The sequence below is a fragment of the Polyodon spathula genome, chromosome 8 (genome assembly GCF_017654505.1).
Source record: "Polyodon spathula isolate WHYD16114869_AA chromosome 8, ASM1765450v1, whole genome shotgun sequence".
Taxonomy (NCBI): Eukaryota; Metazoa; Chordata; class Actinopteri; order Acipenseriformes; family Polyodontidae; genus Polyodon; species Polyodon spathula.
Window position 1 is genome coordinate 34,296,717 of NC_054541.1, and position 26,551 is coordinate 34,323,267.

Sequence of the window (26,551 nt, forward strand, 5' to 3'; positions counted from 1 at the left end):
TTTTCTGTTCTACTTTTTCCCATTTCAATATTAATAAAATCATACTATCCGCCCTTTTGTTTTACAAGTGCACCTGTTTGCCAAATATTAACCTTGAAAAGCAGTTTAATTATGCCTTTGTGAAAATACAAAATGCAAAATCAAGAATGAACCATTACAAATCTTAATTACAAATGCTGCCTCTGGCTTATATTTCAATGGCTCTTCAACATACAAATATCTGATTTGCTGGCAGAGGATATAACTAATTATTTTTTTTCCATCTATGTATTTTTTTTAGTTCTGCATCTCGATAAAAAAATAATTTCTGTATCAACATTTTGATTAAATAGGTGATTATAAACTGTGATGTCTTGATGACAGAATGCCTGTTTAACAAAGTACATGAATACCACCTTTGAAAATATTGTAATATATATACTGTAGTGTACATTTCACCAGGTTAGGAAGCTATATAGAGGTACACCATGTGCGTTCCTTCTACAGTAACTAATGCTGTAGTTATTCCACAAACGAGAATATCTGCAGTTGCTTAGCAATGTGTCGTAATTTTGGAACAGAGCAATTCAACCCTTCATTCTGTCATTAGATTTGAATGAATGCAAGACAGATTCCAAAATGAGACTGCAGCAGCACTAAATTCTGTGCAAATCTTTGTGCAAATGTAGAATGTTTTATTGTATGTACCATTATGTGAGTCTCATTAGACACAAGATTAATGCTATATAAGTGCCAACAATAAGACGCATTTCATCCTGTCACAAATGTTACATGGCTGATAAATGATTGGCACTGCTTTCCAAAATAATGTCCAATTTTACCATTTTTTGTCAGAAAAATTATTAAGTGAGGTGAAAGCTAATTCAACATGTCAGGCATTTAACAGCACTTTACTTTATGAAGCATCCCTCCCCAATTGCTGTGGAAATCCACTTTCCAGCACAAAAAGCTGGGAAGCATCCAGGCTTTGCATCTAAAGGAAAGGGTGGTTTTATATTAACAACCTAGGACTTAAAAATCAAGTTATCTAAAAAAATAAAGTATAATGATGATTATCAAAAATGCACTTGTAAGACTTCTGAGTGATTTATGAAATTATTTAATGAACTAAAAGCCCTTTAACAGAGCCTGTTCTCAATTGTAATGGTTCAATTCTTGAAATAGAACAACAAAGTGACCCGGTTTAAATGTGAGAATACATCAACAGAGTACTTCTTCCTGCACATTGCCTTTGTAGACAGGCAATGAGGCTTCCGCAGTGACCCAGCATGAACACCTACTTAAAACCATTAGGAACTCGAATGTGGTTTAGCAACTTGGCAGGGGAAAGTAACTATAGCAACCATAGCAATAAAAACAAGGCATGAAAAGCCTTTTCGTTTTGCCATGCCCTGTGCTGTACTTCGGAGAAAAGTGTATCCTATTCCATTCTAGCTCACTGCATTAAATTCAAATTAATTATATAAAGTACTTCCTATTTGGTAGCAAGGTTCATTAGTCTTCATAAACAGATGATCTGAGGCATTATAATGACAAAAATAACTTAATCTGTTGTAAATACATTTCTAAGGATATTCTTTTTATCAACAAGGATTACTTGCATTTTGTCGCAGGCTAAATTACAATTAAAAAATGCTGTCAGCTTAGACAAGTCTCTTTTCCTCTCATTTTCCACACTTATCATCTGTCAGCATGTCTGCTGTAAAGCCTGGAGTAGCTAGCGTAATAAACAGCACTACTGCATGCCTCTTTCACACACCTTGATCTGTGAGATATATTTGTATATAGTCTCATTGAGCAGTTTATTTCAAGAAAGAGGAACAGTGTAATAAAACTCATATGTCATTATTCCCCTAAATGTTGGCCTGATCCTTTCAGGAAACATCACTGTCAGGCAGCTACTGTAAGACATGAGAAAGTATAGTCTTTGAAATGTGTACAGATGACTAAATGAACACCTTTGCATAAACACAAAATAAAACAACATAAACAGTACATTTTGCTAATGCATTACAATATACAGTATATACAGTATAGTACTGTAGGGTGAAAGCCTACAGTTAAATGATCATAAATACTAATTTTGCTAATTATGACAAAGTGCACAGTTAACATATTTTGGTGTTTGTGCTAATACATTAAATCCTATTGGAGCATATATTTACAAAATATCTTGCTATCCCTGAATAGATAACCATCTTCTCTTCAAACTGTTGTAAAAGATGACAGTGGTACTCCACATATTTTCCATTTATTATCAGTGCAGAATGACTGGGTGGGGACACTTGCTTTTACCACAAAAAAAAAAAAAAATGGTTTTGGCAATGTGGTACCAGTCTAGGAATTCACTAATGCAGAAACCTATAAGGTGTAAAATTGAAGAATATAAAATATCCAGTTGTTCTGCACTGGTAAATTAATAATACATATTTTATGTGTACAATTTTAATATTGAACTATTATCTTCTCATTAACACAATGTTAGTAAGTAAGCAAAAGGTGTCAGTAGTCGCAACACATAAACCGCCCCCAGTTCATCTGTCCCAATACTAAAACGCCTCTGCTTAATCATAGACAACTACATTACAATGGTCCATATAGTGCAGTCTACAGTATAACTGATTTATTTCACTGGGTAATCATCATGTGAAAATGCAGCACATTAAACTTTACAATCACAGTACCTTCATGCTATTTTTTATAAAAGATATTCTGCTCTTCTTTCAAGATGCCAACCATTTCATCTCAATAAAGTGAAGTGCTTGGCTTCAGCAATTTGAAATCATTTATTTAAGTGAAAAGCAAAATCTGATTATAGTTTTCCACGAGGGTCTGTATCAATTAAAGGTTGGTTCTTAGACAATAAATTACTTATTTTAATCAATATATGTCTCAAAAACCAAAATGTGCTTTATCTGCCTGTGCAGTTTGAGCACTCACTACCTTATTTCAGAGGCACGTATTTTAGATCTCCCTCCTGACCTGCGAGGGCTCTGTTTAAAGGGAACAAAGGGACTAAAAGGCATAACAGTTTATTCCCAGGGTTAGGTGGAAGTCGGCCATCTAGAAAGGGGACGGAGCTACGGTACACAAACTCAATGACCCGGATGGAAAACGGCGTGCCCCCACGGATTGGAGGAGCGGATGCCCTCGTTAACCAAGGAGTCATGACTGAGGGTATAAAAAGGTGATGTAGTAAAGTGATCTGTTCCTTGAGGAGAATGGTGAAAAACGTGAGTGTTGTGATTGTTTTGTACTATCATGCTAAAACCTGTTTGTTTGTTATTTAGACTATTGACATGATCCGGAGCTGTAGCCAAAGGCCAGCACCAAACGGGACACCAGTACTTTCCTTGCTTCACGGAGAACTGTATTTGCACCACAAGCACTAAGTCGTTCCTTAAAGAACCTGTGTATGTGTTTTGTGTTACGTGTGGGTGTATAAAGAATGGGACTATTGGTTATGGGTCAAACCTGGGGATTATAAATAAAGTGATACACGCCGCTGTACCACTTTACATCATTATTGTTTACTGTTTGTTTTGCTGTCAGGCTTTGGAAAAATACAATCAATAAACACCATTGCATCTGGATATTGTTGTCTGTCTGTTTCTACTGCACTGCTGTATTGCCTTCACCTGCACATACTTATCCACTTTGTCACAGGAAGAAAAAAAGGAATCTGTCCTTTACCTATCATGTTTGCAATACGACCTACATTACTACATACTATATAACAGCTATTACACCAACAACTAACTAGGCAATCATACTGTCCTTCACAAACATATTTAAGTTACATACAAATTTAAGATTTGAACACCCCTATTTGACATCATTGAAGCAGTTGCATGAGGGTGAAAACTGCTCTAAGAACTAGGAACATTGAGAATCTCAAAATGAATTCATAGGAAAGAGGTCAAATACTCATGAGATGGATACATTTGTTCATAAATCAAATCAGCACAAGGTGTCCAATTGATGAGGATTTATATTTCTCAGGAGGACTGGAGGTACTTATGTGTAGATTCACAAATTAAATTACTAGGAGCAGGAGGAGAAATGGTTATTTTTAGGAATGCACTTGAATTTAGTAGAGGCTAAGGATCGTCTAAGTAAAATATACCTTGTCTAATCTGATTTAAAAAAAAAATGTATATAAGAAAAACGTGTTTAACCCTTTGCAGTCCTATGTCGGACCAGGTCCGACAATACAATTTTCCCTTTCAAATCTGATGTCAGGCCCTGACATCAAGCACAGGTCTCCAGTCATTTTTTTCTCTGGAAAAAGCTGAGAAAACCTTATTTAGCAATTTATGTTAGCATTTAAGCAAGATTCAGGGGGCAGAAGTTGGGACTGGCTAATTAATACATTGTCTATAATTACAAATTTTCTATTTAAGCCACAATCTTACTCAGTTCCCGTCTAGTGTTTTCACTTTGTCCTCCTCCTCTCCTCTTCCACCTTCTTCTATGTGCCTTTCCATCCGTCTCCTCTGGGGGGGCAAGTAAGTCTCACTTCCCCAACCTCAGGTCTGCTTCAGCGATCTTGTACTCGCTCTGGGGATTCTCACCACTGTGAGTCAGAAGGGGCCCCCGGCCACACTATCCTGTCGTAGCTCATGCGCTAATCTTACTTCGTCACTTGAGGCTCTGTTCTATTCCCCTCAGGACATGGCCCACTTTACGCTCTCTGTGCCGAGTCCCAGACTAACCCATCTCTATTGCAGGTTCCCTGAGGGATGCATCTCTGCTCCCAGCTTCAGAGGCCTGCGCCTCAGCTTGTCCGAGGGCAGCACCAGATCAGTCAGGGAACCCTTCTTCTATCTCTCCTCAGGTCCTGATTCATTGTACTCTCCTTCGCCCCAAGAGACGCCTCTAACGAGTCAGATCCCTTTCATGTGTTTTCAGATCCTTGAGGCTTCAGCCTTCGACCAAGCCCGGTCCTACGTAAAGACGGCTCATCGATCGGGGATCTCGTCCTATCCTAACTTCAAGTCCGGGCATCTCCAATCCCGCTTCTAAGTCCGGGCCATTGACTCGCCTTCTGTCCTAAGTCCGGGCTCTCTTTGTCAGCCTCTGTCCCACTAACAAGCTCATTTCTGCTTCCTCTGCTCTATCCTTACAGCCTCAACAAATGCCCCGTGAAATAAAAACATTGATATACTTCATTCCATTTGTGGAATTTTAATAAAATAGGAGATCTAAAATAGGTTTACATTTTCTGAATCAACCATCCTCATCATGGGTTGTATAATGCACTAGGGACACTTAGATTACTAAGTCCAATTCAGTACCAAAGGGACATTGTGCCCTGGAGAGAGTCCAACAAAGAACAACTAGAATAATCCCAGGGCTTAAAGGAATGAGCTATGAAGATAGAAAAATAGGCTCAAAGAACGGAATATATTTAGCCTAGAACAAAGAAGAATTAGGGGGGATATGATGGAAGTCTTTAAAACCTGAAAAGGAGTTAACCCAAACCAATCCTTTAAGAACAGCGCAGAAACCAAGACCAGAGGACACAGTTGGAAATTAAGAGTAGAAAGACTTAGGACAGAGGGAAGGAAACACTTCTTCACAGAGTGGTGAGGCTACGGAATGAGTTATCTAATCATGCCGTTGAGACAGAATCACTTGAATACTTTAAGACTCAGCTTGACAAAGTCTGGCTATCAATCAGCTACTAGGAACCAGACAAGCTTAGACAGGCCGAATGACCACCTCTCGCTCGTAAATATATTATGATGTTTTTATGTTCTTTGAGTGCTTTGACAGCTGTAAAAATAGACCCCACAAATCAGCCCACATCAGTCTTAAGGTGAACCCAGATGCAGTCAGCCATACTGCAGCTTGGTATCCTCACAACCGTCTGTGCACTAGAGAAATAGCTGGATCTTCACCAGCACTCCTGGTTTAATAATTACTCCCAAATGATGCTATTTAGCATTTTGACTGTGCAGAACTGGAACTGTTTCCCTGACTGTGCAAACATCTTATTTAGTATTCCTGCTTAAACTGCAATTTATGAATGGCTTTCTAAGGCACAGAGTTGTCAAGGTGACATGTCTAGAGTCTGTGTTGTTAACAGAATTGCATTGAAGCAGTGTGCAATGTGTGATTATACACTGTTGTTGCTGGAATATTGAATTTTGTTTTCACATGCAGTACATCTTTCCTAAATTAAATTCTTCTATCAAAATATGTGATAACAGACTGCATTTAAATTGAAAGTGCATTAACCCAGTAAATACCTTTTAAAAATCCACTATGATAAAACCAAGGGTTTTTCTTTGCATACTATGGTATACTACAGTGTTACAGTGGTCACTATTGTATGAAGATATGCTATCTTATTTCCCTCACTCCTAGACTACCAGCAACAAATAACAACAACAACACATTAAGTTTGTTTCAGTTCTGACTGGTTAATTTGGCTTTATAATTAATACAACCAACAACTGTCACTACAATATACAGTAACGCAAGACACATGTATCCGTGTGGAGCCATTAGAAATAAATTATACTGTGTGAAAAACTGGGTTCCTTGACAAGGACATTTGAATTAATTAACTACTTTACTTACTGCTAAAACTGAATTGAAAAGCAATATCATTAAATAACAACTTGTAAAAGAACAGACTGACAGCATGATGCATTATTTACTCTTAACGTTCAGTTTTCAAATTTTACGTTATTACAATTTCCACGTAGAAAATAACAAAAAAAACTAAACAGCCACAATTTTTTTTGTAATTTATTACAAAGATAGTCACTGATTCATTATATTATTTCAATGGTATTTTGTAGTTCAATGCCTTGCTAGGGAGGGTCTGGGACAGAAATATTTTCTATATCATGAGTGCTATCAATCTGAAAATGGAGCTCTCAGCTCAAATGTACTGTTTACACAACTTTAGCTAGGTCAAAATATTTTTCAGCTATCAAAAGTTTGCCACAGCAACTACAGTTTCAAACAAGTTTTAATTCAGTAGAACTAAAGATTAACCATTCATTGGACAGCATGGGAGCAACACCGTTTGAGAAAAACACAGTGTGACACGTGCGTCGTGAAAAAGTGCAGAACAGTTAGAAGCAGTAAGGAGAAATTAAACCTTTAATGGCTTTAATCAGAAAATACATTAACTGGAAAATTATTGCAGCTTAAAGTGCTGACCAGTTAGTAGCAGTTTGAAAGCAGGTTGGCAGCTGCAGAAACTAAACTTAAACTTACAAAAATAATAATAATAATAATAATAAAAAATAATATTAACATGGCCTTCAAGCCAGTAATCTGTGACATGTGCACGATGTGGGAAATCTGAGATTTTTGTAAAGTGCTGCACAATCCAGGACTTGCCTATACAAGTAAGTATGCTAGAAATGGAGCTGCAACAGGAGCCTGAGGAGCTGGCACACCCAGAATTCTTGGAAGTTTACACCCCTAACAGACAGAAAGCCACCAGGGAGACAGAAGAGGGTGAAAACAGTTGGGTTCAGGTAGGCAGAGACAGTTAAAAAAGAGAAAATTAGTCAAACACAACCACCAGAAATCAAAAAATCAAACAAATTTGAGCCACTTCAAAATTTAGATGATCAAAACCAACAAAAAGAGAACGAAAGGAACAACATCGAGGACCCTATAAAAAGTGCTGGGCAGACAGTAAAAAGAAGGGAGGTCATGATTGTTGGGGACTCCATATTGAGAAACACAGCAAGTTCAGTTCGCAGTCTGGACCCCCTTACTACAACAGTGTGCTGCCTTCCAGTGGCCTTTGTCATGCACATCACTGAGAACGTGGACAGGCTCCTAGAACGAACAGGAGACGGCCCGGTAGTAGTCGTCGACATGCATCAGTTGATCACCTGCACACTATCAACCACTTTGACACAGCATAATAATAGGGGCATGCTATAGGCTGCCAAACTCAGACACCGAGCAAAATAATCTGTTATATAAGAACATTAGAAAAATGTTCAGCAAAGGAGAAGCCATATTAATGGGGGATTTCAACCCCCGTGTAAAATGGGAGAACCCGTTAGGGAGCACAACAGGCAAAATTGAAATAGTAGAAATGACAAATGACTGCTTCCTAATGCAATTTGTCAATGCACCAACTAGAGGGGAGGCATGCCTTGATTTAGTCTTTTCAAATAACGAAGACAGCATAACTAAAACAGAGGTCAGAGAACCATTAGCAAACCCAGATCACAACATGGTTTCATTTGAAATACTTTTTATAACCCAAAATGTAACGACTAAAGCTAAGGTTTACAATTTAAAAAAGGCAAACTATGAAGGAATGAAACAGATTAAAATAAGTAAAATAAAGAAAACATCCACAGAAAAAGGATGACTGTGCATCAGTGTTTTGAACATGAATTCAAAGCACAGCAGAGTGTTTTGAATGTGAATTCAAAGTGCAGCAGTGTTTTGAGTGTGAATTCAAAGCTCAGCAGTGTTTTGAACGTGAATTCAAAGCACAGCAGTGTTTTGAATGTGAATTCAAAGTGCAGCAGAGTGTTTTGAACGTGAATTCAAAGCACAGCTGAGTGTTTTGAATGTGAATTCTAAGTGCAGCTGTGTTTTGAATGTGAATTAAAAGTGCAGCTGTGTTTTGAATGTGAATTCAAAGTGCAGCTATGTTTTGAATGTAAATTCAAAGTGCAGCAGAGTGTTTTGAACGTGAATTCAAAGCGCAGCAGAGTGTTTTGAACGTGAATTCAAAGTGCAGCTGTGTTTTGAATGTGAATTCATAGTGCAGCTGTGTTTTGAATGTGAATTCAAAGTGCAGCAGAGTGTTTTGAACGTGAATTCAAAGCGCAGCAGAGTGTTTTGAACGTGAATTCAAAGTGCAGCTGTGTTTTGAATGTGAATTCATAGTGCAGCTGTGTTTTGAATGTGAATTCAAAGTGCAGCAGAGTGTTTTGAACGTGAATTCAAAGCGCAGCAGAGTGTTTTGAACGTGAATTCAAAGTGCAGCAGAGTTTTGAACGTACACTCATTACATTCATAGTGTTATCAACTTCAGTCGCTCCCTTTATCCATACTGGTCTCTCTCACTTCACTCAGCGGAGGCACCAGTGGGGATCACTACAGTGGATAAAATGCTTGGATAGCAGTTGTGATCATGGTCATCTCCTTCTCCTCCTCGTAGGCGAGCTTGTAGCCCTTATATACTGCCTGCCCCCTCTTGCTTCTGAGAATCCGGTTGGCGGAGACCTCTCGTAGCCTTCGCCTATCACCCAATCAGTGCTCCCACCACCTGTCCATCACAGAGGTCCTCTGAGGATCTTAAAGGGGCCGCCAGCCCTCTCGTGGTCTTTGCAATATAAACACACGTTTTCTATTGAAATATATCTTGATCTTAAACGTATTTAGGTCATTATGTACCCCTTCCGAGTGTGGGCCAGACACCGTTGCACCATTGCAAACCTAGTCCTGGGTGTCCATTCAGCACACCATTGATTGATCCTTGAGCAGTAACTTTTGACTCAATCAAGATATCAGAAAATCCTGCATCCCCAAATCTTTTGCCAAGAACACATATAAATGACATGCAGGTGTGGAATTCACCGAGCTTTAACGTATATTGCTTGGTCAAACACCAGTACTACATGTCCAAGTTCAAGATGATCAGCTATATTGGTGCTTTGTTTCAGAATTGTGTTTACAGCTGATATCTCTGTTGGTGATGCCTCAATGGCTAGAAGGTAATGAATAGCTGACTTCTCAAGAGCACAATCACTTTGAAGAGCAGTGTGAAAACCTGTCCAACCAGGAAGTGGACATGAGTCAACCTTAAGAGCCTTCACAAAAATGTACGCCAATTCAGTTCTAAGTGCTGGTGTTAGGTTTGATCTATACTTGTCAGCTTCTAATGGGATGCGTACATTATGCGGACCATGCCTCTTGTGATGATCGTACTTTTCTATTGCAAAACTATAGTGTACTTTAAGAGAATAGACTCCTTTTTGCAGTGGCACTCTGCCTGGTGTTCAGTGATGTGGCTCTGCAGCATTATTCCATGTGTATGATGTGTAGTGCCACGCCCAGATAGGGTTTCTTCTCCAAACTCAATGTTGTCCCAGACTAAAACTGTTGGAATTTTCTTGCAAAGCCAGGTGGCACATTATCTGAACCTTTAAGAAGTTGAAGTTGAGCAAGGCTTGTGTCATGGCTAATCACGGCATTCCAAGATGCACAGTGTCCAAGTTTGTTTAATATGGAGACCACCTGAGAGGATCCTGTCAAGTGTCAAACTTCATTCCAAGGCAAAGGGACTTAGGTGTCTGTTTTCTGCCTTTTGATGCAAAGTAAACAATATCTTGACAAAGTGCTAACAGTTTAAGGTTCAACATAGTCAGCTAGTGTTAGTACCGTTGACTCTCCAAAAATGCAGGCCAACATATTGTAAAGTTCAACTGGCACAACAGATTTTGCAGCATCAACAGTCAAATCACTTGATCTTGGTGGCCAAGGACAATTAATTCCAAGACTGTCATTCAGTGCTCTCCTGATGAAACAAGCAGCATTATACAGAGTCCTAGTTAAATGCACATCAGGAGTTGGCTTGGGTATTCTTGATGATCTGTGAGTTAGCTGATCAGGTTGCAATTGAGGAGGAATTTGTTCCCCTTCACTCTGACTTGTCTCTGTAGTACCTGTGTCTGTTCCTTCCTGTGACTGATAAAGAAGTCTGTCAATAAGTGAACTTGTTGATAATGTGTCAACAAACACCATGTCACTGATATTCCTGCTATGTGGTGTATGAAAGGTGAGCTGAGGGAAGTCACTCCTCAGGTGATACTTAAGTCTGTCAACTCTGTAACACAAAACATGCAGAATTATAGTTGGAGCTAGTTGTAAGGTTTGCTGTTGTATTAAAAGTTTAGACTGTATTGTATTCAAGATTAAATACAAACTTAAATGTTAGAAAAATGCCTTGATATTTACATTTTCAGTTGTATCTACTATAACTGTGTTTAAATGATTACAATTTGCAGTTAGAAAATGTATGACTTACCTGTAATTTGAACAATCAATACCTTCATGCTTTTTCACACACTTCATGAAGATCTTGGTAAGTCTCGTCATCCACAACAAATCGTGTAGGCTTTGCTGTATGGTTGCTTAGTACAAGCAGATTTTTCTTTATCTGATGACTCAAAAATCTGATGTAGTCCCTGTAAACATGTTCTGTGGTACTTGACTTCCACTGACACACAATCCTGTCCTTGTATGTGAATGATAATACTATGATCTTCTTTCAGCTCTGCAGCTCTTTTTAACTTTCCTGCATCCGCGGTTTCTGCCTGTACAAATTGATCTTTCTGGCATTTATGAGCCACAGTAATATAACTGTTTCTTTTCTTGCATATGATAGGGAGGCCATATCTTGATCTAAATTTCTTCTTATGGCTATGCAAAGCTGTGGTGCTAGAAGAGGCAGACTGTCTATCATCCTGTTTCTCTTGTAATATTGATGGCTGTGCGTTGCATTTTCTTGCACTCTCTATGCACTTTTTGTCTATAAAATGCCTATAGCATGTTGGGTGAAACCCTGCATCACTGGGGATGTCATCGAATTCATCTGACAAGTGCTGTTGAAATGGCTCAGCAATGTGTAGATCAGAATCATGTAAATTCAACCATCCTTTAGCACTTTCCTAGTATTTATCCCACCTGGTAAAAGTAGTGTTGAGTGCACTCCTTGATTGAGTCTAGATGCATATAACAATGCAAGCTAGTTCTACAGCTGGATTTCTTGTTAATCTTAGATGACTGACAAGGGCTTTCTTGGTCTTCCTCAGCATCCTTGAATGTGGCAATGTTAGTTGTACATGACTACTGTAGTTGTTGACTGGTCAAATTAAAATTTTTATTGCTTTAATACTGTCCACTAATTACGTGCTACAGGTGACTGGTTCAAAAGTGGGTTAACTTGACAATACACTGGAAGTTAAAACATACAAATAAAAAAGGTTAGGTAGAGACTACTAAAGTCATGAAAACCCTAGTCTAAACTAACGTCACTGTGAAAATATACATAGTTGACAACACAATTGCTGCATTTGAAATATCCATGAATATTAAGTTTTGTTGATTGGAAAATATTGTCCTTGTTAAAGACAAATTTCACTTAGTGACCAGTTTGAAAAAGAAAAACTGAACCTGCTTAGATTGTATTATTATTTATGGTGTATATTCATAATAAGTATTATATTATTTGAAGCACACTTACCTTGTAAAAAGCTTGAATTAATTGGTAATGTATTTTGATACTTGGATGTTTTATAATTTGCTTTGTTCACTTAATTTACATAAACAGGAGGTACATTTGTGGTATCAGGAGACATCATCAATACGTGACAGCTTTCTAAACTGATCAGATGCTTGTGGGAAATATATATTATACATTGATGCAAGAAATCTGGACTCCATAAACAATTATATTCAAACATCAAATATGTTTCAACATATTCTTCCCAAAATATCATGCATAAATGGTGTTATGATTTAATTTATGATTTCAAATTTATCCCTGATATCTTTAGAATGCTTTGAGCCCTTCGTGCTCAGATTAAGAGAATGTTGTTGAAATTATAACCAGAAAGTGTTTAGCGAGTATGTGATGAAATTAGTTAACAGCCATAAAACTTTGCATGTGCCCAGACAAAAAACTGCAGGATTCTTTGTGGAGAACTTTTAACACAAGGTCTATGAGGATATTGGCAACATAAATCTGCAAAAAAAAATAGTGCCCCTGATATTGGAACAAAATTACACAATAATGGGTCTCAAAATACAGCCTACTAGGAGTTTATGTTGACTCAGAAATGTCTTCATTTAGAGAATGAGGGGAAGCTATAAAAAAAACAACAAAATGCTCGGATATATTATGAACAGTGTTGAATTTATATCAAGGGAAGTAATGTCAAAACTTTACAATGCATTAGTAAGACCTCATCTAGAATATTGTGTCGGGTTCTGGTGACCTTGCTATAAAAAGGATATTGCTGCTCTAGAAAGAGTGCAAAGAAGAGGAACCAGAATTATTCCATATTTAAAAGGAATGTCATATGCAGACATTCTAAAATAATTGAATCTATTCAGTCTTGAACAAAGAAGACTACGTGGCGATCTGATTCAAGCATTCCGAATTCTAAAACGTATTGACAATGTCAACCCAAGAGACTTTTTCGACCTGAAAAAAGAAAAGGACCACAAATGGAGATTAGATAAAGGGGCATTCAGAACAGAAAATAAGAGGCACTTTTTTACACAGAGAATTGTGGGGGTCTGGAACCAACTCCCCAGTTATGTTGTTGAAGCTGACACCCTGGGATCCCAAGAAGCTGTTTGATGAGATTCTGGGATCAATAAGCTACTAACAACCAAACGAGCAAAACGGGCCGAATGTTATGTTCTTATGTTTGTGTGTGAAGGCGTTCTAAAGTTAAGCAGTAATGAGAAAAAGCAAGACTGCGATAAAACACCACAAGCAATCAAACCTCAGTGATGTTCTTCTTTGATGTTATATTACAAGCAGCCCTGCATCCACCCCCACACAGCAACAAACTGTCACATTTAATAGCTGTTCCAAACCAGAGGCAGTTGTAGTTTATGTTAAAATGATTCTCAGCTCCCAAAATAAATATTTCCATGCATTATATTCACATGCAGCTAACTAGAGAGGCATGCAAGTGGGTAACACAGTTTGGTCCTATATGATAACTGTAGAAAGAAGAAGATACATAGATAAGAGTGCAGGATTACTGCTCCTGCTAATCATTTGTTCAATTAAGCTCATATCTGAATGCTATTTTTACTTCTACAGTTGTATACATTGATGTCCTTGTGTGTGTGTATATAAGAGTAAACTGTGGTATCCCATACTGTTAAGCACAGCAACCAGTAGCAAAGCAGACAGTAAAAGTACTGAAGATGGTTTAAATCCACTAATCTGCCCAGAATAATGAGTAGGACTAGAATACAAAATAAATACAGTGCAGGTAAACGACGCAGTGGGAAAATGAATTAATGAATGATTCTTTAAAAACAAAAGCTGGAGCTGTACTGGACTGAAGCACTTTTTTATAAATACGTCACTCTTGACCCAGAAGGGATTATCACAACCTCACTTTCATGGGAAATAAGGTCACTTGTGCTGACAAACTGAACCTGTTCAGCCAAGAAAACTGAATGCTTGACACAGTACGGCACTGATTTAACAGACTGCTCTTTTTTGTTTTTTGAAAAAAGTGTGGCTCCTCAAGACCGCTGATCCTGTGAGACAAGAGAGCATGTAGTCACATTGTCTCTTCTCAGCTGGTGTCAGTCAGCTTCACTCTTTAAGTCACTGGGTTTGTGAATATGGACCAGATATTGAGGAATCAGACATTTGCAAAATAAAAAGTTCAAAATGTTAATATTCCATTGCATTTTACTGTAAATTGCAAAAATGCGTCAAGATAGACCCAACATGAGGGATTTAAATGATTAAATGCCATTCAAGTCCAAGCAATCATTCCTTGTTTACACAATTACTGTGTACCAATCAATAACAATCTAAAACAATTGTTATTTCACTAAGATTAAACTCGATCAAAAAATAAATATCCCAATATGCATAGTGGTAGCTCATATGAAAGGTCTTATGAAAGGTCAAGTATTTATGACAAATTAGTTCTATTTGCTAGTTTTGCTTCATATTTTCATGGTCAGTTTGTAGCCTCAGTATTGCAGTAAAATGTCAGTGCCTTCGCTTCCAAACAGCTTTTAAATTACTCCATTGAGGAAGTTAATTGGCATTGATTGGTATTCAATTGTAAAGGTGGGGGAAAGCCCGATTTTCTTGTTGGGAAACAAACACATTCATGAATGTGCTTGTTTGGTTTTATTTACTAGTCAAAAACACTTAAAAGGTAACTACTCTGAATATCCTGTATCTGCACACAACTAATGCTCACTGGATACTAACCAGTGTGCAACTAGACATCCTAGCTGGGAGTATGAGATGTAAGCAAGTACAGAATGTGGCTATAGTACTCCCTGGAAATAAGGGTTCCAGTATATTCCATCTATTCATGTGTGAATAATGAGTTGCTTCTCTCTGTTAGACCCTAATTTTTACAAAATTCTTATTGTCACCTAATACTGCCACACTTATAAAACTAAAAGTTATGACTCTGCTGTTGTCCTACTCTAGTTAATCAAAAGTTCAAATATTATAAACCTTATATATATATATATATATATATATATATATATATATATATATATATATATATATATATATATATATATATATATACTGTAGGTGGTCAAAGATTATTGCCTTGAATGCAACCAACAACAACACAAACAAACAAACAAACAAAAATAACACAACATAGAAATCCACCAGAAAATGACATTTACATGCATAATAGCCAACTAGCTAAATGCCCAAGGTAATCTATATACAATCTTTCATGAATTAGAAGGAGAAGTTCAAGCACCTGATGTTGTTGTTAGCTGTGGCAACTCTGTTTTGGGCCAGCGGTTTGATGTAATGGGCAGAGATATGTTTAATTATTTACATTTCGTACTGCAGCTAACCTCAGAAGAATCCTAGTAGAATCATCTGAAGTTAATCTGAGGTTTTACTAAATTACATTTCTAACCTTCACATTAAACACCAAGATGAACTTTCAGTTAACCTAAACTTCATTGATCGGCCACTGAAGAGTCCTTGTGTGTTTATTTATTAGGTGAAAATAATCCCAAGTGGTCAATGCTGAATCTAGTATAATTGACTAGGCACAGTTTATTTATACCAATAAGCATAAGATATTCATGGAATCATTTGTCAGCAACTCACACAAAAAAAAAAAAAAAAAAGAAAAAAAAAAATTACAGGCAAGCATTGCAGGCAATACAGCCAATGGTTTTATATTTTGTATACATAAGTAATACTAATATTAATACTAAGGCTAACAACAACAACAACCAACAATAATAATAATAACACTATTACATCTTGGAGTGAGACATGATCCAAATGCTCACAATTCAGGTTTGTGACTCAACATGACTGTAGCATTCATACAGTTATTTTTATCTAAAGATATTTATACGTGACAGCATTCTGAGATCTATTTTAATGAACTAAACTGTGACACGAGGCTAATTCAGCTTGCAACTAGAAGGAATAATAGGCTTTCAAGCCCCTGCCATGAAAATAAAGTTTTGATTTAGAATGCTGGGTCCTTTCACAATTATGCTTTAACTCTGCTTTACCTCACAGGACAGGTTAAAAACTAACAGGGACGTGGCTACTGCAAGGGATGAATTCAGGTCACAGCATGTTATATGATCTAATCCTTAGGCAGAAGGATAACTCAATTTTCCTATTCCCCCTGCTAGTAACAATAATCCATCTCTCTTATCAACTAATAACTAGCAGTGACATAACAGAATGTCACAATCACCATGAAAATATATATATACAACGTAGCTATGCTGTCATGACAGTAAACTACACATTACGTAGAATGACAAGGGGGCTCCTGCTGTTCAAACCACCGATCTTCTCAGGCTTGCATATGACACATTTTTTCAACTAAATGTTCTTGCCACAGTATTTTTTTTCAGTGTTAGTATTATTTAATACACCACCATTGCATTGCATGTTTTAGTTATGGATGAGTTACATTTTATTAGAACTATCAGTATTATCACTGACCCCCTTTTTGTTCTGTTGAAGACTTTGTACTTATAAGCAGATACTACAGCAACAACCCTATATACGAAAAGCTCCTGCTGATCCCTGGAACCTAATTACTCATACTAGTTATAGTTCAAGCTTACTCCAGTGGTCTAGCAGCAATCAATGACCGGCAGCAAAAGAACCAAGATGCAGCAGTTTATCTACAGCAATGTGTTTGATATATTTGCATATCCTGAAAAACCTAAATATTTACAGCAAATAAAATGCTACTAGAGCTAAAAGGAGGTAATAAAATGGATTTGAACTCATTAGTTAGCACTCTTTTAAACACATTTTTCTAATATTTATTTTTCAGACTTAATGTATGTGTGGTCACTGTTTTTTCAAGCCAGCACTAAAGAACTCATTCATTCTCTGTGGAATCTGTACCCTGGTATAAAATCACAGTAGTTTGCTTGAACCAGTGTCTCAGTCATTCTGTCCTTCAACTTTATTTATGTTATCCCTGATGAGAAATCCAGACATTTTAAGCCACCAGGAATCCTGGGGGCTTTGAAAAGGTATCATTCTCGGTACATCATTTTTTAAATTTGACAAATCACCTATCCAGAAAGAGCTTTCTCAGATGATGACTCAACTGCAGATGAACTACATTTCAATTCTGATTCTGATTATTATTATCATTCCAAATTTAAGTTCCACTGTGGAAATTCAACCTTGAAAAATATTAGTACCTAAAGTACATTAAAACTGAAGTGCCTACATTGTCCATCACAGAACCAGTGTGAAAGCTAACCAGTAAATTAGCATCACAGATTTTAACAGTGCTTTACCATGCTTTTTACAATATACAGCAGAATCCTGTTATTAAAAATAAACTTTATAGGACTGAGTAAAAGATCCATAATAGAGAACTGGTAGAGTCAGCTAGTTTCTAGAGCTGGTCAAATGAGGGAGTTTACTGTGCTATGCAATTACAGTGTTTATAGTACATGGTTAATAATGGTTTTAATTACATGGGATTTTTTAACACAAAAAAGACACAGAGAGAAAATAAAAACATTGTGTCTTACAGGTCAGTCAATAAATAGCTGCTTTGCTTTTAAACAAAAAAAAAAAAACATGGTAAAAGAATGCTGTAGTTGCAGTTTGACTTCCATGGTCTTCACAGGTCATCTACTCAGCAGCACAGAGTAAACCCGTGAGCAGACATATCCAAGAGAACCTCAAGCAGTATGCAATACAGTATCTCCAGTGATACAGCCTCGAGTGCGAGAGACCAGCTGTACCATGTTCAAGGACGTCACTTTGAATGCTATCAAGACACACTGCTACACAGCTGTTTTAAAGGCCCCTAGAATATCTTTGTCCACAGACAATTCAAGTTATATAATAAAATACCACATTCTCAATTCCACTGGCTAGTTACAGAATGCAGTTCCTAATGACCTATTTTTATAAATACACTATATGCCTCTGTTTAAAAGGGAAAAAAAATACCACCCCCCCCCCACCCCAGTAGCAAAGTGATGCATTTGTGAGCTGACTCATTAAATCCAATTGAAAATATCTGAACAGGTGATTATAGTCTATTCAGGCATAACAAGGTAGTTAGTAGACTTATACTATTTTGGTAGGCCAGGTTAATACTCATTGTAACAACAGACTATGACCCAGACTTAAGGGAAGTCATTTTGTAACTTTTGTTTTCTATCCACAAACATCAATATAAACTTAAACATCACTCAATCATGGACTAAGGCATTTGTTTAATTTCTTTTTAAGTTTTACCTATTCACAAACAAAAGAACAAAATGTGAACACCGCAAGCGAAAGCACATGTAATTGTTACCTCAAAGAGGTCTCTCAAAAAATTTCCATTGCTGTGAACAGCAAAATTATCCCTGAAGCAAGACCGGACAAATTGATAGAAATTAAAGACTCACTTCAACTCAACAAAACTGAAACATGAAATTGTTCATCAGGGAACCAAAGAAAATCAAAGTAATTTCATGTTCAGTCTTTTCCATTCATGTTATACTACACTTACACAGTATTATATTACTATACTGAAAATAGCTAGGACTGCTGTATTTGTATTTCCATTAACAATAACCGAACAAAAGCAGAAAGACATACAAAAGAGGAGTTTCAAAGACCAGGAGACTATTAGCATTTAGTTAAGATTATTAATCAGGACTTACATAATATGTTCTGTTCTAAAAGCAACACACGTAAACAAGAGGGAGAGAGAATAAGGCAGGGTTAAAGCACTGAAATTAGCCTCTCAAGCAGCCACTGACTGACAAGCCGTAGCAGCTGTCATTAGCATCTACAGCAACTGCCTCTGCCCATTACTATAAGCTGTGTCCGGGAGAGCAGAGCTGCGGTGAAGCCACAGAGGTTGGGTAAATAGCATTAAAGAAGAAATAATATTGAGTCAATTGTTTACTGAGGTCTGTATTTTTAAATCTGGGATTAAAGTGACAATTTGCCTTAGCCACACTTGAAGCGTGTGTCAATGCACTGTCAAGCCCTTCACAGAGACACTGTACATGGGGAGCAAGGGCATGACTCCCTATTAAAATACTGAAAAGCAGACAAACGCCTCTCCCCTCAGCAGCTGCTTAAATTGTAGTAATTCCTTAAATACAAACTGTTCTTGGAGTGGGGCTCTAAAAAACCTCACAAAATAGAGCTAAATTGAACCCCTACATTTTGTGGGATCACAATTTGCTACAGAATTATACACAAACTTTTTGATTGTGCAATGAATGAAAAACAGTGGCAATGGGTATCACAGAATCGGCTGAACAGGAAGCTTTTCAACTTGATGGTCTTAAAATCAAATCATTTATTATTTCTTATTGGCAAATACGTTTTTTTAAAGAAATCCTGGCAACTCCACTTCACAGCACTAAATTGAGAATTATCATCAAGTGAAGACAGAAAACAAGAACATAACAGATATGTTGCCTACTTTCATCATGGCACAATATAAATGTTCCTCATTTGATTGAGTAAAATATGAGGATCAATAGGTAATAATGTCAAAGTGCTTTATGGGAATTAATGCTATACAAGTTAACGTTGTGGATGTTTGGCCAATTACTTTGCAATGTACAGGAGCCTGATTTTGCCATCCAGTGAAATTTCATAACTCACCCTGAGCAGTTTCTCAAGACAAAAGATGACGGCTGTTCGTTCTACTTTATTATGACCAGCCAATGGAAGGTAACAAAGCAGTAAGAGGAATCAGAAAGCAAACTCAAACCATAAAAACAGCAAAGAAAATGGCTGAATTAAAGCCAGTTAGAAGTTACTGTTCCCAATGCAATTGATAATGAGCGGGGCTATGGGGGCTGCTGTAGCTGGATTATTTCACAGGCACTACTATTTAATTCCCCAAGCTAATAGAAATCATTCCTATTCTTCTTTGCTCAGTTATAGCTGTGTAAAACCACAATGTATCCCTTTCCTGCCCTGAGGATGCTATTTTTCCCAACAGGATCAGCTTTCTCATTCCCACGCCCCCATCACTTGGTACGTAATTTAATATTCTCACAGTTTATTGTTATTAAATGCATACACAGGACTTTCATTTATTTTATTGAACATAAAACTATGTTTATCATTAATTGTAAATGTAAGAACCACAAACAAACTGCACAAAGCATGTCATTTGAAGACACATGCAGTCACATATGCTCTTCACAGATCATCCTCTCTGGTCAGCAGCACAGAGTAGACACATTCAAGTGCTCTGCATCCATCACTACATGCAAATTAGTTAAGGCAATAAATCGCTACAGCAACAGTATTGCAACAATGAATCACCATTACCTGTGTTTGTGGGTTAATTTGTTTTCATTGAAAACTAATGGCAAGCCTACACAAATAAATAGGACATTTCCTGCTAAAATATAAAATCTTATACAGAGTGACTGTTGTAATCAGTGTAATCTGAACCCCTGAAAATGTGTCTTGTAAGATTAGGTTCAGCCTCTGTGGTTATGATAACGAAGGATCGGTCTACTAAGGGCACAAAGTGCAAAGGAAAGTAAATAGTGACCACAGGTTCACAAATCTACTACTGCCTTGAAACTGAGAACTAAGCAATCCACCCCTTGATGCTTGGTTTCTCTGAAGCATAACCCTCATCTCCTCCCTTAGTGAACAGAGGGCTGGTGGAGAGAACAGACAGACTAGCCCATCCACACAATCCATCTGAAAAGCATGATAACCTGAAAAATTGCATTTTAGAGCAACGATGCCACAAAATGCTCATGGGTCACAGCAACACGTTTGCTTAGTTTGTAACTAACCTGTATGTGGTTACAGTTTCTGCAGCAACTTAAAGGTCACATTTCATCTGCGAGTAATGACTTCGGTTTAAATCTTGCCAAAGTAAACATAGAGTATTATCACTCAAAAACATTCTGGTGTAACAACTGATACCTCGCATGCTAATAGCTTTTGGTGCTCCCAGGCTTGTGTTGTCAGCAGGTTTCAAAACAGCCGTCTAGAAAACAGTCATGGAGTCTGTTCTTTGGCAGAATTATTTTTTTTTTAAGTAATTTTAATGGAAAATACAAATGACACCTTCTAACAGCAGAAGATAAATGAACCCAGTTTGTGTATTTTTTTATTCTTCTTAGCCTACCCCACTTTATAATTGCTCTATTTTGAAAGTGCAGGAGCATATTTGTCTAAACAGATATTAAATCTCAACTCAAGAGTCCATCACCTCTTTAAGATATAATTTTTTTATTATATATATTTATAATATATATATATATATATAATATATATATATATATATATATATATATATATATATATATATATACAATATATAACAACACACACACACACACACACACACACACACACACACACACACACACACACACACACAAGGCATTTACTGTGTAAATCAAATTTCTCACCCCTACAAAAAAAAAAAAAAAAAAAAAAAAAAAAAAAAAAAAACCTCTATGACATTTGACAAGTCTCTCGTACTCACTACTGCTCATACAAACATACTGAATTCCTCATAGGTCTGTCTGAAACCTTTTGGGTTTTTTTTTTCTGTGGCTAAGAAATACAGTACTTGCTCCTCTGCAGTATTTGATAAAACACTATGAAATAATGTTGTTCTATAACTGAGTTCTTTACGTGTACCACCAAGTCCCTTCCGGATTTGTAAAAATCCACTGGCAAACCAAAGACTCCCATAACTCTTCAATATTTCCTAATAAAACAATCTGATCGAATCAGTCAAATGTCTCCTGGGATTATTGTGGTTCAGTTTTCGTTATGAGGATGTAGTGAAATACTTTCACTGTGAACACATCACTTTATTCTAATATTATTTGCTCTGTTATTTGCTATAGGTGGAACCAAAAGAACGGCAACACAATGAATTACCAAAGATAAGTACAGCTTGGGAACTGATTTCCCCTGCTTTCCCATCAAGCCCTGACCTAAATAAATGAAGCATGTGTCAAGTTAATATGTAGCTACAATTACTGTCCAGAAGTCACTTTGTCACTGGCTGATAAATATGGTTGGAATCAGACCAGAAAATAATGTCTCCTGTCAGAACAGCATAAAACAAGGGACAGCTATAGACAAGCTCTATAACTAGTCCACAAAAACTGTAAAAGGAAATTGAATCTACCATGTGTGTTATACCTTGTCAGAGATGTAAATGAAATGCAGGTGGTTATTACAGGTAATTTTCACCAGCCATTACAGATAATTGTGGTGGAAACAGGATGGGAAAAAGCAACAACTTGGGCTACAAGTACGACTGACAGAGTATTATTATTATTATTATTATTATTATTATTATTATTATTATTATTATTATTATTATTATTATTATTTCTTAGCAGTTGCCCTTACCCAGAGCAACTTACTGTATACAGAAAATACATATCAAGAATTACAGTACAATGCAGTTCATGAGCAGATAACAGTGTTGATAGTTACACTGGGGTTAGATATGAGTGCAAGTGAAATACAAGATACAAAATACAAAATTGGGTTGAGTGCAGGATTAAATACAGTAAAATAGGGAGCATATAAGTGCAAGTTAAAGTGTATTAAGGACAGAGTGGTATATTGTCCTGAAGGGAAGAGTTGAGTTTTACAGGTGTTATCTGAAGAAATGTGTCTTGAGGAGGCGCCGGAAGGTGGTCAGGGACTGGGCAGTCCTGACATCCGTAGGAAGGTTGTTCCACCACTGTGGGGAGAGGGTGGAGAAGGAGCGGGCTCTGGAGGCAGGGGAGCATAGAGGAGGTAAAGCCAGTCTTCTAGTGCAGGTGAAGCGAAGAGGTCGGGTGGGGGTGTAGGGAGAGATGAGGGTCTGAAGGTGGCTGGGTGCAGTCTGGTCAAGGCATCAGTAGGTGAATACAAAAGTCTTGAAATGGACGCGAGCTGTGATCAGGAGCTAGTGGAGTGAGCGGAGCAGTGAAGTAGCGTGAAAGAAGCGAGGCAGAGAGAACACCAGGCGAGCAGCGGAGTTCTGGATGAGCTGAAGTGGACAGGTGGCGGACACACGGAGGCCGGCCAAGAGGGAGTTGCAGTAGTCTAGGCGGGAGAGTACCAGGGCCTGGACAAGGAGTTGTGTGGAGTAATTGGTGAGGAAGGGTCGGATTCTTCTTATGTTGCTCAGGAAGAAGCAGGTGTGTGCTATTTGAAATGCAGTTATTTAACTATGAAATAATAAATAAAAAAACTGAGGACAGAACACATCTTTAAGTCAGTCCTGGGGGCAGCAGGACCAGTTTATTTACATCTTTATCAAGATTCTTTATAAACAGTGTAACATTTTTTTTTAAAATTCCATATCTTCATTTTAGGTCTGCTAAGATTAAATCGAAAATTGATTTTTTCAATCGATTCCATTTCTCATTATATACATAGATAAATACTGGATAATAACATTATTTAAGTTTATCAATGAAAAAGCACCGAACGCACTGCCTTGCTATTTACAGTATTTCTGCCAGACAATCAGTGGGCGTGCTCTTCTTTTCCTGCTCGTGTTAATTACCATCTGATTTGCTAATCCCATCCTACCAGCAAATCAGTTTTGAAAATGCTTTGTAAGTATGCCCCTTTGCGTATCTGATGTAAACAAAACAAAAAAAAAGCATGTCGCCTTGAATCCAGAGCAGGACGACAGGCTTGCTTTCCTGGCAAACAGACTGTAAATTGTGCACATTGAAGAAAACTGAATGTATATAGTTTGCACTTCTTTGGAATTTAAAAATATAGTGAATATTTAACAATATTCAATACCATAAATAAATAAATAAATAAATAAATGATCAATGATGATCAAAAATTGGAGTAACAGTCGCCTATATAGCGGTATGCATGTTGTGGTAAGTAAATCCATATATTATTATTATTATTATTATTATTATTATTATTATTATTATTATTATTATTTTTATTATTATTATTATTATTATTATTATTATTATTATTATTATTATTATTATTATTATTATCATGTTTCAGGCAGGGAATTCTGCACTGTGTGTTTCACAGACAGTGAAGATTAGGCAGTACAGCATTAACAAGATGCAATGCGTGATGCTGCAGCTGTCACTGAATAAAAAATATGTTTTAAGTAAACTTGTGTCTAGTTTATATAGATTACATTCCAATGTACTGTAATCTGTTTTTGGTTTTTTAGTAACACCCTGTACTATTGTAGCGATCTAGATTAACACAGGCAAGCGCATCACACAGGGCGAGGAAATCCACACACAGGCAGAGGGCAGGCGCACTAAAGTATAGCGCCGATACTGCTGTACAAAAGAGACGGCTGTTTTGCAAAGATCGTATATCGAGCTTATGTCTTCATGTGTGATTATGTCACCTACCAGCCCTGCTGCAGCCTACCCCCATACATGCTACACTCACCCTTGCCGGCCTAAAGTCCACCCCGGACTTGCTCACCAGGCTACAGTCCGACAAGTGCATGCCGGGGTACCTGTGTCCACTTCTGACACCAATGTAGCGATCTCGGTTAACGTAGGCAGACGCATCACACAGGGGGAGGCAATCCACACACAGGCGGAGGGCGGGCGCGAACCCAGGACCTCTTGCACTGAAGCATAGTGCCGATACCACTGTATAAAAGAACCAATTAACTGAGATTGTTACAGTATGTTAAACTTGCTTTAGGCTTGTTGCTAATGCTGTGGGTTTTTTTTTCTCCTGATGCTACCTACGCGTAATTACCCCTTGCATTCAATTGTTTTGCACAAGCTTTTCCTTAACTGCAATGATATTAAAATAATCACGTCCGGAGGGAGGAATGGAGTGAAAATGTATGTGGGCGTGGCGCAGTGTGCCCCCAGCCCTTATTTAAATTATATAGTTGTATTTAGGCACAGGGATTGCACAATCACTTCAAGTGCAGATAAAATGTGTACTATATGTGAACATGGGGAGTGCACAAATTAGTTCACGTGCTGGGATTCAAGTGAATAATTAATTAGTAATTGAATCCCGGCACAACTGTATATATAGGTGCACGTTTCACTCACTCGGGGTTGGGTGTTCAGTGTGGAAAGAACAGGAGAGAGTCAGGAGACTAATAATAACAATTGCTCCTCGTGTTGGAAGCACCAGCATGGTACTTGTTGTTTGTCTGTTTTTGTTTGTCTATTTGTTTTGACCGCCGTGCCGTTTTGTTTGCAAAAGCGTTGTTTTGTTCAACCTTTTCATTTTCTGTTTATTAATAATAAATTACCCCAATCTGCTTCTGTGGATTTCCATTCATTTCACTCTCAGTGCTTCGTTTCTTCAGGGTCTGACGTCACCAATACAGTCAGCCTGTTCACAAGGTGGAACAATCATATTTATTCGTATGATTATGTTTTGTGAGCCCAATTAATCGATTGCTATTTTGAGGCTATTTTAAGTGACAGCCCTACTTCATCTGAGCTTTTCTGTAAACCTCTGTCAGCAAAGCTCTTCTTGCCAGAAAATAATAATTTCACTTAAAACCTCAAGCATTTACTGACATTAAATACCGACAACAATAGTGGTAATGGCAAGTAAGTTGTTTATTTACTGATGCCATTTGCAAAAATAATTGCTCGAGCATGAAATGATGCAGGATGATGTAATAGATTATAAATGGAACAGATCAATGTCTTTTAAAAATACTTAGCATAATAATACAATGACTATTCAAATTTATTTCAACAAGATATAAAGACATAATGGTTTAAGGTTCTTTTAAAACACAGAACACAATCTTGAAACAGGCTGATCATTTTCTTTTTATAAGGAACACCTTTAAAAGCCAGTGTTTATGCAAACACATATATGACATTTTTACCAGCCTGTGAAAACATTTTTCTTCACATGGACTGAATAGGATCCACATGTATTTTTAATACTGCCAGACAGGTGTGGATTACTATAGAATACATATTTGCTAATATTGATCTGAGAATACAGAATAAAAGGTTGAACAGCAAGCAAATATTTTTTCAAACACTAAAAAGCAATAAATAGATCATTCAGTACACTTTAAAAATTCTGAACAAATATGAAAACGAAATCAGATCAATTTTTTCATTAAACACATTCTTTTATAAATGGGTTCAGTATGCAATCAACATGCATGTTTTTTTTGTTTTTTTTAAACTTGCACTTGCACGCGGAACAAAAAAGTAGCTTTGGATAGGATTTTGTTATATTAAAATAACCACACAAATAAACTAAGATTATTGAAAATATTAAACCAAACAACCTTTATCAAGCCGTTCAGATGTATGATAGAGGGCAATGGGGTTG

At 37.2% G+C, this 26,551-nt stretch overlaps 1 protein-coding gene across 1 annotated transcript in view; it reads right to left on the reverse strand.

Annotated features, from left to right (window-relative positions):
• LOC121319845 (calcium/calmodulin-dependent protein kinase type 1D) overlaps positions 1-26,551 on the reverse strand; it is a 104,068-nt gene that overhangs the window by 75,032 nt on the left and 2,485 nt on the right. The gene's annotated exons all lie outside the window — the stretch shown is intronic.